Here is a 15,483-nt window from a genome sequence, read left to right on the forward strand (position 1 = left end):
TTAAAAAATAACTTCTATGACAAAAAACATTTTTTTACCCAAGTGACGAGATCGTAAGCTCAATAGAAGAGGAACAAAAGAATTACATAAAACTAAAATTCTTTTGGAAAATCTTCTAAATCTTACAACCGCACTTATAAACATTTTCATCTTTCTCCACTTGTTATGATTTCGTTCAGCCTGAACGAAGTAACATAACCATGTAAGTTTGTTTTGTCTGTTACAACAAAACCCCTACGTCGACCGTGCCTGTGTCTATTAATAGAACAGTGTTTGGCTTGCTTGTTTGGGATACCATAGTATTTTGTTGTTGCAAAATCGTCAGGCAAAATCCCATTATTGTTGTTTTTATAAAAACAACGTTTGTTTATGAGTGGAGAACGATGGTAATGTTTACCAGGGGGTAAGGCAGGGAATACCTAGGTTTCGGAAAGAGCCACCAATCCTCATCAGTTCCCTTGTTTCTTGTCTGGGATATTCTCCCCAGAAGTTATTTTAAAAAATAACTTCTATGACAAAAAACATTTTTTTACCCAAGTGACGAGATCGTAAGCTCAATAGAAGAGGAACAAAAGAATTACATAAAACTAAAATTCTTTTGGAAAATCTTCTAAATCTTACAACCGCACTTATAAACATTTTCATCTTTCTCCACTTGTTATGATTTCGTTCAGCCTGAACGAAGTAACATAACCATGTAAGTTTGTTTTGTCTGTTACAACAAAACCCCTACGTCGACCGTGCCTGTGTCTATTAATAGAACAGTGTTTGGCTTGCTTGTTTGGGATACCATAGTATTTTGTTGTTGCAAAATCGTCAGGCAAAATCCCATTATTGTTGTTTTTATAAAAACAACGTTTGTTTATGAGTGGAGAACGATGGTAATGTTTACCAGGGGGTAAGGCAGGGAATACCTAGGTTTCGGAAAGAGCCACCAATCCTCATCAGTTCCCTTGTTTCTTGTCTGGGATATTCTCCCCAGAAGTTATTTTAAAAAATAACTTCTATGACAAAAAACATTTTTTTACCCAAGTGACGAGACCGTAAGCTCAATAGAAGAGGAACAAAAGAATTACATAAAACTAAAATTCTTTTGGAAAATCTTCTAAATCTTACAACCGCACTTATAAACATTTTCATCTTTCTCCACTTGTTATGATTTCGTTCAGCCTGAACGAAGTAACATAACCATGTAAGTTTGTTTTGTCTGTTACAACAAAACCCCTACGTCGACCGTGCCTGTGTCTATTAATAGAACAGTGTTTGGCTTGCTTGTTTGGGATACCATAGTATTTTGTTGTTGCAAAATCGTCAGGCAAAATCCCATTATTGTTGTTTTTATAAAAACAACGTTTGTTTATGAGTGGAGAACGATGGTAATGTTTACCAGGGGGTAAGGCAGGGAATACCTAGGTTTCGGAAAGAGCCACCAATCCTCATCAGTTCCCTTGTTTCTTGTCTGGGATATTCTCCCCAGAAGTTATTTTAAAAAATAACTTCTATGACAAAAAACATTTTTTTACCCAAGTGACGAGATCGTAAGCTCAATAGAAGAGGAACAAAAGAATTACATAAAACTAAAATTCTTTTGGAAAATCTTCTAAATCTTACAACCGCACTTATAAACATTTTCATCTTTCTCCACTTGTTATGATTTCGTTCAGCCTGAACGAAGTAACATAACCATGTAAGTTTGTTTTGTCTGTTACAACAAAACCCCTACGTCGACCGTGCCTGTGTCTATTAATAGAACAGTGTTTGGCTTGCTTGTTTGGGATACCATAGTATTTTGTTGTTGCAAAATCGTCAGGCAAAATCCCATTATTGTTGTTTTTATAAAAACAACGTTTGTTTATGAGTGGAGAACGATGGTAATGTTTACCAGGGGGTAAGGCAGGGAATACCTAGGTTTCGGAAAGAGCCACCAATCCTCATCAGTTCCCTTGTTTCTTGTCTGGGATATTCTCCCCAGAAGTTATTTTAAAAAATAACTTCTATGACAAAAAACATTTTTTTACCCAAGTGACGAGATCGTAAGCTCAATAGAAGAGGAACAAAAGAATTACATAAAACTAAAATTCTTTTGGAAAATCTTCTAAATCTTACAACCGCACTTATAAACATTTTCATCTTTCTCCACTTGTTATGATTTCGTTCAGCCTGAACGAAGTAACATAACCATGTAAGTTTGTTTTGTCTGTTACAACAAAACCCCTACGTCGACCGTGCCTGTGTCTATTAATAGAACAGTGTTTGGCTTGCTTGTTTGGGATACCATAGTATTTTGTTGTTGCAAAATCGTCAGGCAAAATCCCATTATTGTTGTTTTTATAAAAACAACGTTTGTTTATGAGTGGAGAACGATGGTAATGTTTACCAGGGGGTAAGGCAGGGAATACCTAGGTTTCGGAAAGAGCCACCAATCCTCATCAGTTCCCTTGTTTCTTGTCTGGGATATTCTCCCCAGAAGTTATTTTAAAAAATAACTTCTATGACAAAAAACATTTTTTTACCCAAGTGACGAGATCGTAAGCTCAATAGAAGAGGAACAAAAGAATTACATAAAACTAAAATTCTTTTGGAAAATCTTCTAAATCTTACAACCGCACTTATAAACATTTTCATCTTTCTCCACTTGTTATGATTTCGTTCAGCCTGAACGAAGTAACATAACCATGTAAGTTTGTTTTGTCTGTTACAACAAAACCCCTACGTCGACCGTGCCTGTGTCTATTAATAGAACAGTGTTTGGCTTGCTTGTTTGGGATACCATAGTATTTTGTTGTTGCAAAATCGTCAGGCAAAATCCCATTATTGTTGTTTTTATAAAAACAACGTTTGTTTATGAGTGGAGAACGATGGTAATGTTTACCAGGGGGTAAGGCAGGGAATACCTAGGTTTCGGTTTTGTTGTAACAGACAAAACAAACTTACATGGTTATGTTACTTCGTTCAGGCTGAACGAAATCATAACAAGTGGAGAAAGATGAAAATGTTTATAAGTGCGGTTGTAAGATTTAGAAGATTTTCCAAAAGAATTTTAGTTTTATGTAATTCTTTTGTTCCTCTTCTATTGAGCTTACGATCTCGTCACTTGGGTAAAAAAATGTTTTTTGTCATAGAAGTTATTTTTTAAAATAACTTCTGGGGAGAATATCCCAGACAAGAAACAAGGGAACTGATGAGGATTGGTGGCTCTTTCCGAAACCTAGGTATTCCCTGCCTTACCCCCTGGTAAACATTACCATCGTTCTCCACTCATAAAACAAACGTTGTTTTTATAAAAACAACAATAATGGGATTTTGCCTGACGATTTTGCAATAACAAAACCCTGTTGCGAACGCTGTAAATTGCCGAGTGAGATTGTTAATGCAAGCCGATTTACAGTTCAGTACATCACACAACGGTTCACAGCACAGATGGATGTGTAGACGGACAGTTAAACGGTCAATAATAAAATATTTGACTTGAGTGATGAAAAGTATATTTTACGGCAGATCAAAAACGATCCATTTTTAGTGCACCGATGCATGCAAAAATTGCTGAAATGGATTTTAGAAAAGTATGTTGCCCTCAAACAATAAGAAATTTGTGCTGTTTACGGGCAAGAGCAAATTCAATCTTTTTGGTTCAGATGGCAGACCTTATGTAAGGAGAAAGGCAAATGAAGCGCTCCTTGCCAAAAATATGAAGCCTGCAGTGAAGCACGGTGGTGGGTCAGAAATGGTGTGGAGTTCATTTTCAGATTCTAGACCTGGTGCATTGCATTTTATTGAAAGTATTATGGATCAGACTATGTACCTTACATTTTTGAAAGAAAGTTTGCCACTCTGTAAGGAAAAGCTCGTCCTTGACTAAGATTATTATTTTTATCAAGACAATGATCCGAAACACAAGGCTTATAAATTGCGATCCTGGCTGCTATATAATTGTCCCCACGTAATGGATACACCAGCCCAGACATAGACCCCATAGAGAATTTATGGAGCTATCTCGATGGAAAATCTGTCAGCGTACCATATCTGGCAAAGAAGATTTGGAGAAAGCTTTGTTGGAAGAATGGCAAAAAATTTAACAAAGCTTTTGCAAAAAACTTCCAAAAAAAGTGTGCCAATTAGCCTACAAATGGTAAATATAAAATATTAATGTCAAGTAATACTTTAAATTATAAGAATTAAATTATCAGAGTTTGACTTTGGCATTGAAATATGATCTCTTTTAATATTTATTTATTTTTATACCCCCCACCTTGGAATTGAGGGTATATTATCTTTGTCATTCTGTTTGTAACATCCCTAAATATTGGTCGTAGACCCCATAAAGTATATATATTCATAATCAGCATAAAATTCTTATTTGACGTAGAGCGTCAAATTTTAGCAGAACAATTTGTATTGTGCCTAGGATGGTTGGTATTGAAAACGAGATATATCGGTCCACGTTTGGTATGTATGTATGGGTACACGGTACCTCCCGATATTCGGCATTTTAATGGTCCTTGTCGCATTTTTTCACGGATTTGTCTAAAAATTGGTGTTTGTATGTCCTAAAGGGTTATAGCTCCGTTGGAGAAACATTGTATGTATAGGTTCACGTTTTTGTATAGTCCCATATAACGGTACCTCTAGGTATTCGGTATTTTGATGATTTTTGCCACATTTCTTCGCGGATTTGTCTTAAAATTGGTATTTGTGTGTCGTAATGGGTTCTAGCTCCGTTGGCGAAACAATGTGTGTATAGGTTCACGTTTTTTGTATAGCCCCATATAGTGGTACCTCCCGATATTCGATATTTTGATAATCTTTGCCACATTTTCCCATGAATGTGTCTAAAATTTGGTATTTGTGGGCCATAATGTGTTCTAATGTTTCCTTTACCTTAAGGTGGAGGATATTAAAAGTCCGGCCCGGCCAGACTTACAGCCTGTTCCACGATGTCGAAAGAACACGTTCGCACAACTTTTACACGACAAACAGCTGATTTCCGTTCCACTAAAATCCATCAGAACGAAAATTTGCACGAAAATCAAAGCGAACGAAAACGTAATCGTTTCAGTGTAATTTTGCGTTCCACTATCTTTTTTCTTTCGTACGCATGCGAACACAAATGTCAAAATCAGTCACTTGTGTGTTTGCTGTCGAATGATAAAAATTAAGGAAAATTGTTTTAACATAAACATTTCTTGATTGAAAATGGAAAGAAAAATGTAAGTAAAAATAATAAATGCAATTTAATCTGTGAACAACAAATATATATTTTTTTATTTTCTCAATTCCAGCACGAAAAAACTACACAGCTGCGGGCAATAGTTGAGTATATGGGGGAGAATCCTAAGTTCGCCAGAGGAGTGCCAATTTTTGGAAGCAGCAGGCAATCCCATGAAGACCACTGGAAGACACAAACCTAGAAAAAATCATTTTTTTATTATTTTAAAAATGTAAAAATACAATCATACTTACTGGCTGTTAGGTACTTCAAATAAATTCGAAGCATCTCTTAAATGCATCCGTGGCACAATTTGAACCTCCTCCTCATCATCCATAAAAAATAGGGCTACAGAAATATTCATTTTTTTCTTTTTTAAGAACACAAATAATCTGAACACAATCACTAGAAATTTTATTTTGTTTGTTTATTTACAATTTGTTTGTTTACAACTGAACTGTCAGTTGAGACAGAGCCACTGCTGCTTTTTCGCGTTTATATTAGACATTTGGCGCTTTTTTTTGCCTTATTTCGCGATTAATTTTGCCAAAAAATATTTTGCAACACTGAATCACGTAAGGCTATGCGAAAGAAAGAACGAAAGTTAGTGGAACGCATTCTTATGCGAAAGTGAGTGAGTAGCCTTCGTTCGCACAAATTTTCTTTCGAGATCGTGGAACAGGCTGTTAATGTTTTTTTACTTGTTTTACTTTAAATGAATTAAAATGTTAAGTTTTTTTTTTTGCTTTTTAAATTACTTACATAGTGTACAATGTAAAAAAAAAAAACACATTTTATTGGAAGTTATAAGAAAAATACAAATTTTTCTTTAGCTGTACGAGTTTGGTTTGGAGCTACTAAATCTATTGCAAACTCCAAACATTAACGAAAAATGAAGATCGAAAAATGTGATTAAACTTGCCAAATTACCGAATATCGTAATGGAGACTTATGAAAACATGAACCAGCCTAGGCAATTCTTTGCCAAAGGAGATTGTACTCATTGCGAGCTCCAAATAGAAACTTTGAAAATGTTGAGAATCGAACCAATATTGTACTTTAGAATAAAATAATTGCTTTGGTATCACAATGTTTTTGTCAATTATGTATTCTCATTTTTCATTCAGTTCGATAAACGAATTCAATTTAACAGGTTATGGGCTTTAGTCACATTTGTAATAATAGATACATATAGATACAAATAGATACATATTTTTTCATATTGAAAAATTGTGATTTTTCGAATAAAAACAAAATAGCTGGTAATAAAATAGCTTTTCCGCTGGAAAGATTGCGTGGACGCAAAAACTTCGACGTTTGGGAGAGGAAAGCGTAATCGTATCTTGTTTTTAAAGGATGCTGGATGGCCTATATTGATAATGCGGCTGATGCTGATTTGAATGCGAGAGCTTTAGCCGAAATTACATTGATGATTGAACTAGACAACTATGGCCACATGATAATGTTGTAATGAGCTAAATAATTAAAAAAGACGACGAAGGAGATTAGGCGATGCGTCGGACACCATATCCTACCCCAGTGTCGTGTGATAATTTTAATAACAAGTTTACTTTTAACTTATAAATTATTTCTTGTTTTTCACCTAAATGAGTAAAAGTTAATTAACATTAAAAATACATTTTTGCACTTAATGCCTTTTTTGAGTTTTTTGTTTTGTAAAATTAATTTATTTTTTTTTTTAATTTTCCGCTCGTTATTCGGGGAAAACCTGCTCAAGACATTTGAACGTTGGTCCATTTTTATCGAGAGCTTTCACGAATTGCTTTATTAATCCCAACTTTATGTGCAATGGAGGTAAAATGGTGTATTTTGTATTGACTAACGGGATATTTGTGTTATTTTTCTAACCAACAATCGCGATTGAACTCGGTTTCCATTCTTTCTAAACGTAATGTTTGGAAAAGTCCCGCGTGATTATTACAGAATAATGTCGATTCCTTGATGAGGATAGCGTAAGCAAATGGTACAGAAGGTAGCAATCCATCAGTATGCAAAAGCAGTTGTTTCAAGCCTTGCAATAGAGGATATATATATGTAAACAAAAAGCTATATAAAAAATATTTATAATACATTTTGTTGATCCATCAATAAATAATCGTCAATCCTGTGATACATGACTATATCCAAGTTGTTCAAACAATTTGTTTACATCATTGCAGTAGGCCAAATTACTATTTCCAATGCTTTCGGTGAAAAGTGATCCAAACAATCCATTATTCTTGGTCCTTCGACATGTGATGCTTACATTTTAATGCAAATGGTTCCACTGTTTAAGTCTGAAACATAGAACTTCGGTTTGTCTTTTCGACAGTTCTAAATTCCAAACGAGGTCATGAAATTTCCCTTGGGATATCGAGTGTATTTTTCTCAATTATCCTTCGGAAGCGGCATTTTCTGATACAAGGATTCAATGTTGGTTTGGCAGGTAAACCTTGTAATACTGGTATAACCGGTTTCGGAACAACGTTGTTTTTCTTACGCGGTACTGTCCATATTACACTATCAACATTTGGCCCAAGGACGAACCCTATTGAAATTGGAGATTATCGGCAAAAAATTAGATATAGCTCCCATATATATCTTCGTCCGTTTTGCTTTTTATTGTGCACCAAACGTGTAATGTACACAAATAGTATGAAATTTTGAACGTACAACCAAATTAGGCCTGAAAATAGGTGTGCCAAATTTTATCGAAATCGGTTCAGATATACCTATAGCTCCCATATATATTGTTCATCCGATTTGTTATTTTTGTCCTCCGCAGCCGTAATATAAACTCGGTAACAACAATATTTGGGGAAATATATTAAATGCAGTAGGATGGAGTGTGGCACACAAGACAGAAATGAGTCTAGAAGGTAGTACACCAAATTTGGTAAAGATCGGTTCAGAAATAGCTATAGCTCCCATATATATTGTTCATCCGATTTGTTGTATTTGTTACCCAGAGCCGTAATATGTACTCCGTAACAACGATATTTGGGGAAATATATCAAATACAGCTCAGAAATATCTTTGCCAAATTTTATCGAGATCGGTTCAGATTTGGATATAGCTCCCATATATATCTTTATCTGATTTCAAATTAATTTTGCCCAAATGCAATACAAGTCCGAATTTAAAAGATACAAATGTTTCGGCATATTTAGTCCTTTGAACTTTGAATTATAATTATAATCATAGCGTGTATGATGGAATTCTCCTATAAAAACTTTTAATTGTTATGTGGAGCTCTACTAAATTAACAAAGTGGTGTAGGGTATAATAATGTCGGCCCCGCCCGACTTTGCGGTTCTTTACTAGTGTAAAGAATGAAATCTTGTTTTAAAAGTCACTATTAATGGGTTAATTAAAAATTATTCTATGCTAAATGTTGCAGGCGTGTTTTTAGAAAGTGTTAAAATTGTACAAGTCATTATTTTATAGGTAATTTTTATAAAAAGAACAAAAAATTTAAACCACAAACAAAATTATAACTCGTCTATTTCTCAACTGATTTTAATGTTTCAGTTTTTGAAAGCTTATAATTCCCTTTTTAGCAAAAATAAATAATTCCCTTGCGAGGTAAGTAGAATTAAAGAAGTAAAAACTGGCAAAGTTCTTTGAATTACTTTTTATAGCCTCCCTCTGTTAATACCTTCCACCATTTCGAAGAAACTTGCTAAATATTAAGAAAATTTCATTGAAACGGTACAGTACCATACTGTTTATTTTCGAACGCAGTCGCTAAGTCGACTTAGAATTTTACGCTGATCAAAAATATAAATAAGACATGAGTAATTCGAAGATATTTTTTTCAATTTAAACCAGTAAAGAAAGTCCTAAAGTCGGGCGGGGCCGACTTTATTATATCCTACACCACTTTGCTAATTTAGTAGAGCTCCACATAACAATTAAAAGTTTTTATGGGAGAATTCAATCATACACGCTATGATTATAATTATAATTATATGGGAGCTATATCCAAATCTGAACCGATCTCGATAAAATTTGGCAAAGATATTTCTGAGCTGTATTTGATATATTTCCCCAAATATTGTTGTTACGGAGTGCATATTAAGGCTGCGGAGGACAAAAATAACAAATCGGATGAACAAATTTGGCATACTTATTTTCAGGTCCAATCTAATCGTACGTGCAAAATTCCATACTATTCGGACTGATATTACACGTTTGGTGCACAATAAAAGGCAAATCGGACGAAGATATATATGGGAGCTATATCTAAATTTTGATGGTTATCTCCAATTTCAATAGGGTTCGTCCTTGGGCCAAACAAATGTTGTTTGGAAAATTTCATCTCAATCGGATAATAAATGCGACCTACATTTTGTTCACAAGAATACATGGACAGACGGACGGACGGACAGACGGACTGACATGCATAAGTCAACTCAGAAAGTGGTTCTATGGAGATCCTCAAAAGCAACTATGTGTCTATCTTGCTTCCTTCTCCATGTTACAAAGGCATAATACCCTTACCACTATGTGGTGTAGGGTATAAAGAGTGCACACACAGTTGTTTTTGCAATTTTTTTCAATCATATTTTTTTAGAGCGAAAGAGAAAAAGGCTGATTCACAACAACAATATAAACGCACATTTTTTACAACGAAAACTAACAGTTCACAACACAATAAAAAATAGCATTTTTCTTTGCCCTTTGTTTATTGTTGTTCTTTAAATGAATGCTCACAACAACAACTACTATGGGAGATAATGTGTGAAGCACCAACATCCGTTTTCATGTGGGAGGGAATATGCCAGAGCAATAGACAGTCTACTCTCAGTTTGGATATTTTTTGATTTTTTTTTTAACGCAGGAAAATGTGCAGAAATTCTAAAAAAACCTTTAGAAAATCGGACCAATTTCAACCAAAATTTGTAATGTTTTATATTGCATGATTTTTTTTCCATTTTGGTTTACTTTTTGTCGAACATACATTTGTAGTGTTTTTTTTTTAATTCTAATGTGATGATAATTGTGATTTGATGTGTAGTCTTTATACTCTTGGGGAGAATAAAGCGACAATGAAAAAGCTATTGTTTATAGATTTTATACATTTATTAGGTAAGTGGAACTACACGTATAATATCATAAAATATCGTATATAATATCATTTGACACCTCTCGATTATTTTCTGTGGGGCTACGTAAAGTCACTGGTTTATGCTGATAAACCAACAACAATTGACGCCTTGGAGGCCAGCATTGTTCGTGTTATTCGTAGCATACGGCCAACAGTGCTCGAAAAAGTGGCCAAAATTGGACGTCCAGGATGCACTTCGTCAAGAACAGCCGCGGTGCCCATATGCCCAAAATCATTTTCAAATGTTAATATCACGTTTTGATCTTTCGAAAAAAAGTTTGATTAAAAATTAATTTTTTGTGTTAGTTTTCACAGTTTCAGGTTCTATCGCGCTTAAAAAACACCCTTTATAATATCATAGAAGAAGATAAAACGCAATGAACAGAAAACAAGTTAAAAAGGCAGTAAGTTCGGCCGGGCCGAACTTTTAATACCCTCCACCATTTGCAACGAATTTGGAAATTTTCAAAAAATACAATCCTTAAAAAATTCTGTTAAAATTTAAAAAATACTGAATATAGCCGTTATATTGGGTTCTATACGACGTGGACATACATAGGCATTGTTTGTCATAAGCCATTACCATATTCAAATTCGAAATTTGAAATAAACGGAGAATAATATAGCTAAAATCATCAAAATATCGTATATAAGGAGGTGCCGTTAAATTTGATCTGCGCGAAGACCTGGACCAGCATAGACAATTTTCTGTCACAGGCTGTAGCATCCATTACGAACTTCAAATGCCACATCTCAAACAATTTCGGTGGGTATTGTACCTAAAATCGTCAAAATACCGAATATAGGGAGGTGTTGATATATGGTGCCTATACGAAGACCTGGACCCGCACAGACAATTTTCTGTCACAGACTGTAGTTCCCATAACGAACTTCAAATACCAATTTTGAAACAAGTCCTGTGAATAATGTCGCTAAAATCATCAAAATACCGAATATAGGAAGGTACCATTATATGGGGGCTATACGAAGACGTGGACCTGCACAGACAATTCTCCATCTTAGGGTGTAGTATCCATTTTGAACTCCAAGTACCAATTTTGAAACAATTCCCGTGAATAATGTCGTTAAAATCATCAAAATACCGAAATCGAGAGGTACCGTTATATGGGGGCTATACGAAGACGTGGACCTGCACAGACAATTCTCCATCTTAGGGTGTAGTATACATTACGAACTTCAAATACCAATTTTGAAACAATTCCGGTGAATAATGTCGCTAAATCATCAAAATACCGAATATAGGGAGGTACCGTTATATGGGAGCTATACGAAGACGTGGACCTGCACAGACAATTTTCTGTCTTAGGGTGTAATATCCATTTTGAACTTCAAGTACCAAATTTTAAATTATTTCCGGGAAAAATGTCGCTAAAATCATCAAAATACCGAATATAGGGAGGTACCGTTATATGGGGGCTATATGAAAACGTGTACCTACATGGCCCATTTACGAACTTAACCTGCCTACTGGAAAAATAAACATGTGTGCAAAATTTTAGCCATCTATCTCAATTCATTCGAAAGATTGATTACAACAGACAGACAGACGGACATCGCTAAATCGACTTAGAATTTTACGCTGATCAAGAATATCTATACTTTGTTGGGCCTGACATGAGTATTTCGAGGAGTTACAAACGGAATGACAAAGTTAATATACCCTCCATAGTATGGTGGAGGGTATAAAAAATCAATGTTTTACCATGTACGAACGTTTTTTTCAATTTGATTAATTGAAAACTGAAATTGAAGGCGGTTTACATTGAAGTGTATTACGGAATTATGTGGTGGCGAAACTGAATTGATGATGTCGAAATAATTGAATGCGGTCACAAGTACGCTTGACAAATTTTAACAATTCAAAGAATTTGGGAATAATATCTTGGAAAAAAATACACACATTTATGGGGTTCATTTCGTATGACAATAATCCATTCAAAGAGAACTCAAAATGCAAAATTCATTGGGACTGCAATCGGTGAAAAACAGACTGGGAATTGAAAATTTCGAAATCCTTAAAGATACCGTAAATCGCAGGAATTTTATACGCCATCGTGAGTAATTACACTGTGGAACAGACAATCTTGGGATTGGGAAATTCTAAGTGAATAGTATTCGGTTAGTAGATAAAATCCCAAAAGGGTTGTGGGTTGTGTGGCCAAACTTTTTTAGGGCTCATTATTGAATGCCTAAATTGCACACAAAGATCCTCAGATATTTTTAACAATGGATTATTATTTTTTTCTTTTTTGGGTGTTACCTTTCAAACAAATCAAAGATTTTTGAAATCGGTTAACAAACAGCAAATTTATAGCGGTGTAAGTGGGAAAAACGCAACAAAAACCAAGAAAACTGGTTACTTCGTGCTCTACATTGCAAAGCTGACATCAAACAAGAGAATTATTTTTTTTTTTTGCTAAAAAGGGAATTATAAGCTTTCAAAAACTGAAACATTAAAATCAGTTGAGAAATAGACGAGTTATAATTTTGTTTATGGTTTAATTTTTTTGTTCTTTTTATAAAAATTACCTAAAAAATAATGACTTATACAATTTTAACACTTTCTAAAAGCACACCTGCAACATTTAGCATAGAATAATTTTTAATTAGCCCATTAATAGTGAATTTTAAAACAAGATTTCATTCTTCAAACCAGTAAAGAAAGTCCTAAAGTCGGGCGGGCCGACTTTATGATACCTTACACCACTTTGCTAATTTAGTAGAGCTCCACATAACAAATTAAAGTTTTTATGGGAAAATTCAATTATACACGCTATGATTATAATTATAATTCAAAGTTCAAATGACTAAATATGCCGAAGCATTTGCATCTTTTAAATTCGGGCTTGTATTGCCTATTTGGGCAAAATTAATTTGAAATCAGATAAAGATATATATGGGAGCTATATCCAAATCTGAACCGATCTCGATAAAATTTGGCAAGATATTTCTGAGCTGTATTTGATATATTTTCCCAAATATCGTTCTTACGGAGTGCATATTACGGCTCTGGGTAACATATGGATACCTATGTGATTTAGTATAGACTGGTACATTATCACTGTTTGTGATACTATTTTTTATGTTGTTAGTAAAGGATAATTTTTGTCCTTCCTTAAAAAATGGCAATATATTTTGTACACAATTTCATATTTTTATTCTTTTCCTCCGAGTTTAAGCGATTTGTCCGGATAAAGTCTGTTATATTATTAAGAGTTGAAGCAAATGGGTTTCCCAAATTCCAATTATTAATTTCGACAAAATTGGAAGTAGAATAACGTTGCACTTTTATAGGTTGATCTATGAAAATTAATTGTTATTTGTTGGACATGTTCTGGACTTCTATTTCGCTGAGCCAATCTTTTTAAGTATATAATCCTTCGGAGATGCATAAATTAGGGGCTATCATTGTCGAGTTTATGTAGATGTCGCCGTTCTGTATGTCTACGGGGAGTTTAACCATTAGTTTAGTGAGAGCGGGAATTATTGTTTTCTCTGAGGTAAAGTGTGGTTTTATGCTGAGTTGTATAGTTGAGTAGGGTGTTGTAAGACATAATGTGGATAAGTCCAATTTAACTTTTAATTGCATTAATATATCGATGCCGAGTAACCCATCAAAATAAATGTGGAATCTAAACACTAAAAATGTTAAATTGCCATTTTCATTAAATTCTTTGAATATCGGCAATATTGCCTTTTTCGTTATTTTGTACTGATTAAGTACAGTAGTTATAGTAATTGGCTTGCAATCAATTAATTTTGTTTGTCGTGTATACTCTGGATTTATGAAGGATGCAAAGGCTCCTGTATCAATTAAGAATGTGAGGGGTTTACCAAACGGCGAAGTGATAGTAATGTAGGGTAAGGTTTTGCCATGTTTATTAATTTCTATGTAGCCTGTGGATTTTGGGAGGCTAAAATAGGAAAATCTCCGGAGTCGTCGATGTTATCAACCTCTTCATAATCTTCATACGTTCCTGAATTGTCATCATCTTCGTGATTAACGTTATACATTTCCCTGCCGTGTTGTTGGGAACGGAATGTTTTATTTGTGTAACGGGTCATTGCGGTTTTAAAATTACTGTGCCCTGAGTCAACGTCCATAGGCTCTGGATTCCCAGTGTATGTGAATTTACTCATTTTAGAGTTTGTATTAAAATTTTGGTTAAAATTATTGTTTGATTTCATAGTATAAAATCCTGTTCTCGGTAGTCTATATTGGGCATTGAATCTTGGTTGGTATAGTTATCCACGATAATTAGATTTCCTAAAGTTTGGCCCAAATGTCTTTTTCTTTTGATAGAAGATATTTTGTTCTTTTAAGCAAAGCGACAGAGCTGAAGGTAACGAGTCGGGTCTCATAGCCCTAATTGTTGTTTGTAACTGCTCATGTCAGACCCAACAAAGTATATATATTCTTGATCAGCGTAAAATTTTAAGTCGATTTAGCGATGTCCGTCTGTCTGTCCCTCTGTCTTCGTAAATGGGCCATGTAGGTCCACGTTTTCATATAGCCCCGATATAACGGTACCTCCCTATATTCGGTATTTTGATGATTTTAGAGACATTATTCACCGGAATTGTTTCAAATTTGGTATTTGAAGTTCCAAATGTATACTACACCCTAAGATAGAAAATTGTCTGTGCAAGTCCATGTCTTCGTATAGCCCTCGGATAACGGTACCTCCCGTTATTCGGCATTTTAATGATTTTAGTGACATTTTTCCCGGAAATAATTTAAAATTTGGTACTTGAAGTTCAAAATGGATATTATACCCTAAGACAGAAAATTGTCTGTGCAGGTCCACGTCTTCGTATAGCCCCCATATAACGGTACCTCCCTATATTCGGTATTTTGATGATTTAGCGACATTATTCACCGGAAGTGTTTCAAAATTGGTATTTGAAGTTCGTTATGGGAACTACAGTCTGTGACAGAAAATTGTCTGTGCGGGTCCAGGACTTCGTATAGGCCCCATATATCAGTACCTCCCTATATTCGGTATTTTGACGATTTTAGGTACAATACCCACCGAAATTGTTTGAGATGTGGTATTTGAAGTTCGTAATGGATGCTACAACCTGTGACAGAAAATTGTCTATGCTGGTCCAGGTCTTTGCACAGCTCCAATTTGACGGCACCTCC

General features: G+C 34.7%; 1 protein-coding gene and 1 long non-coding RNA gene across 5 annotated transcripts in view; one reads left to right on the forward strand and one right to left on the reverse strand.

The window, feature by feature from the left end:
* Positions 1 to 15,483, forward strand: part of LOC101899591 (tyrosine kinase receptor Cad96Ca) — a 569,779-nt gene that overhangs the window by 320,745 nt on the left and 233,551 nt on the right. The window lies entirely within an intron of this gene.
* LOC131804160 (uncharacterized) lies at positions 5,231 to 6,651 on the reverse strand. Its single transcript, XR_009342928.1, has 2 exons — positions 5,461 to 6,651; positions 5,231 to 5,404 (listed from the first exon to the last, which is right to left on the reverse strand). It is a non-coding gene; the product is annotated as an uncharacterized LOC131804160 (long non-coding RNA).

Source organism: Musca domestica, unplaced genomic scaffold, assembly GCF_030504385.1.
Source record: "Musca domestica strain aabys unplaced genomic scaffold, Musca_domestica.polishedcontigs.V.1.1 4, whole genome shotgun sequence".
Classification (NCBI taxonomy): domain Eukaryota; kingdom Metazoa; phylum Arthropoda; class Insecta; order Diptera; family Muscidae; genus Musca; species Musca domestica.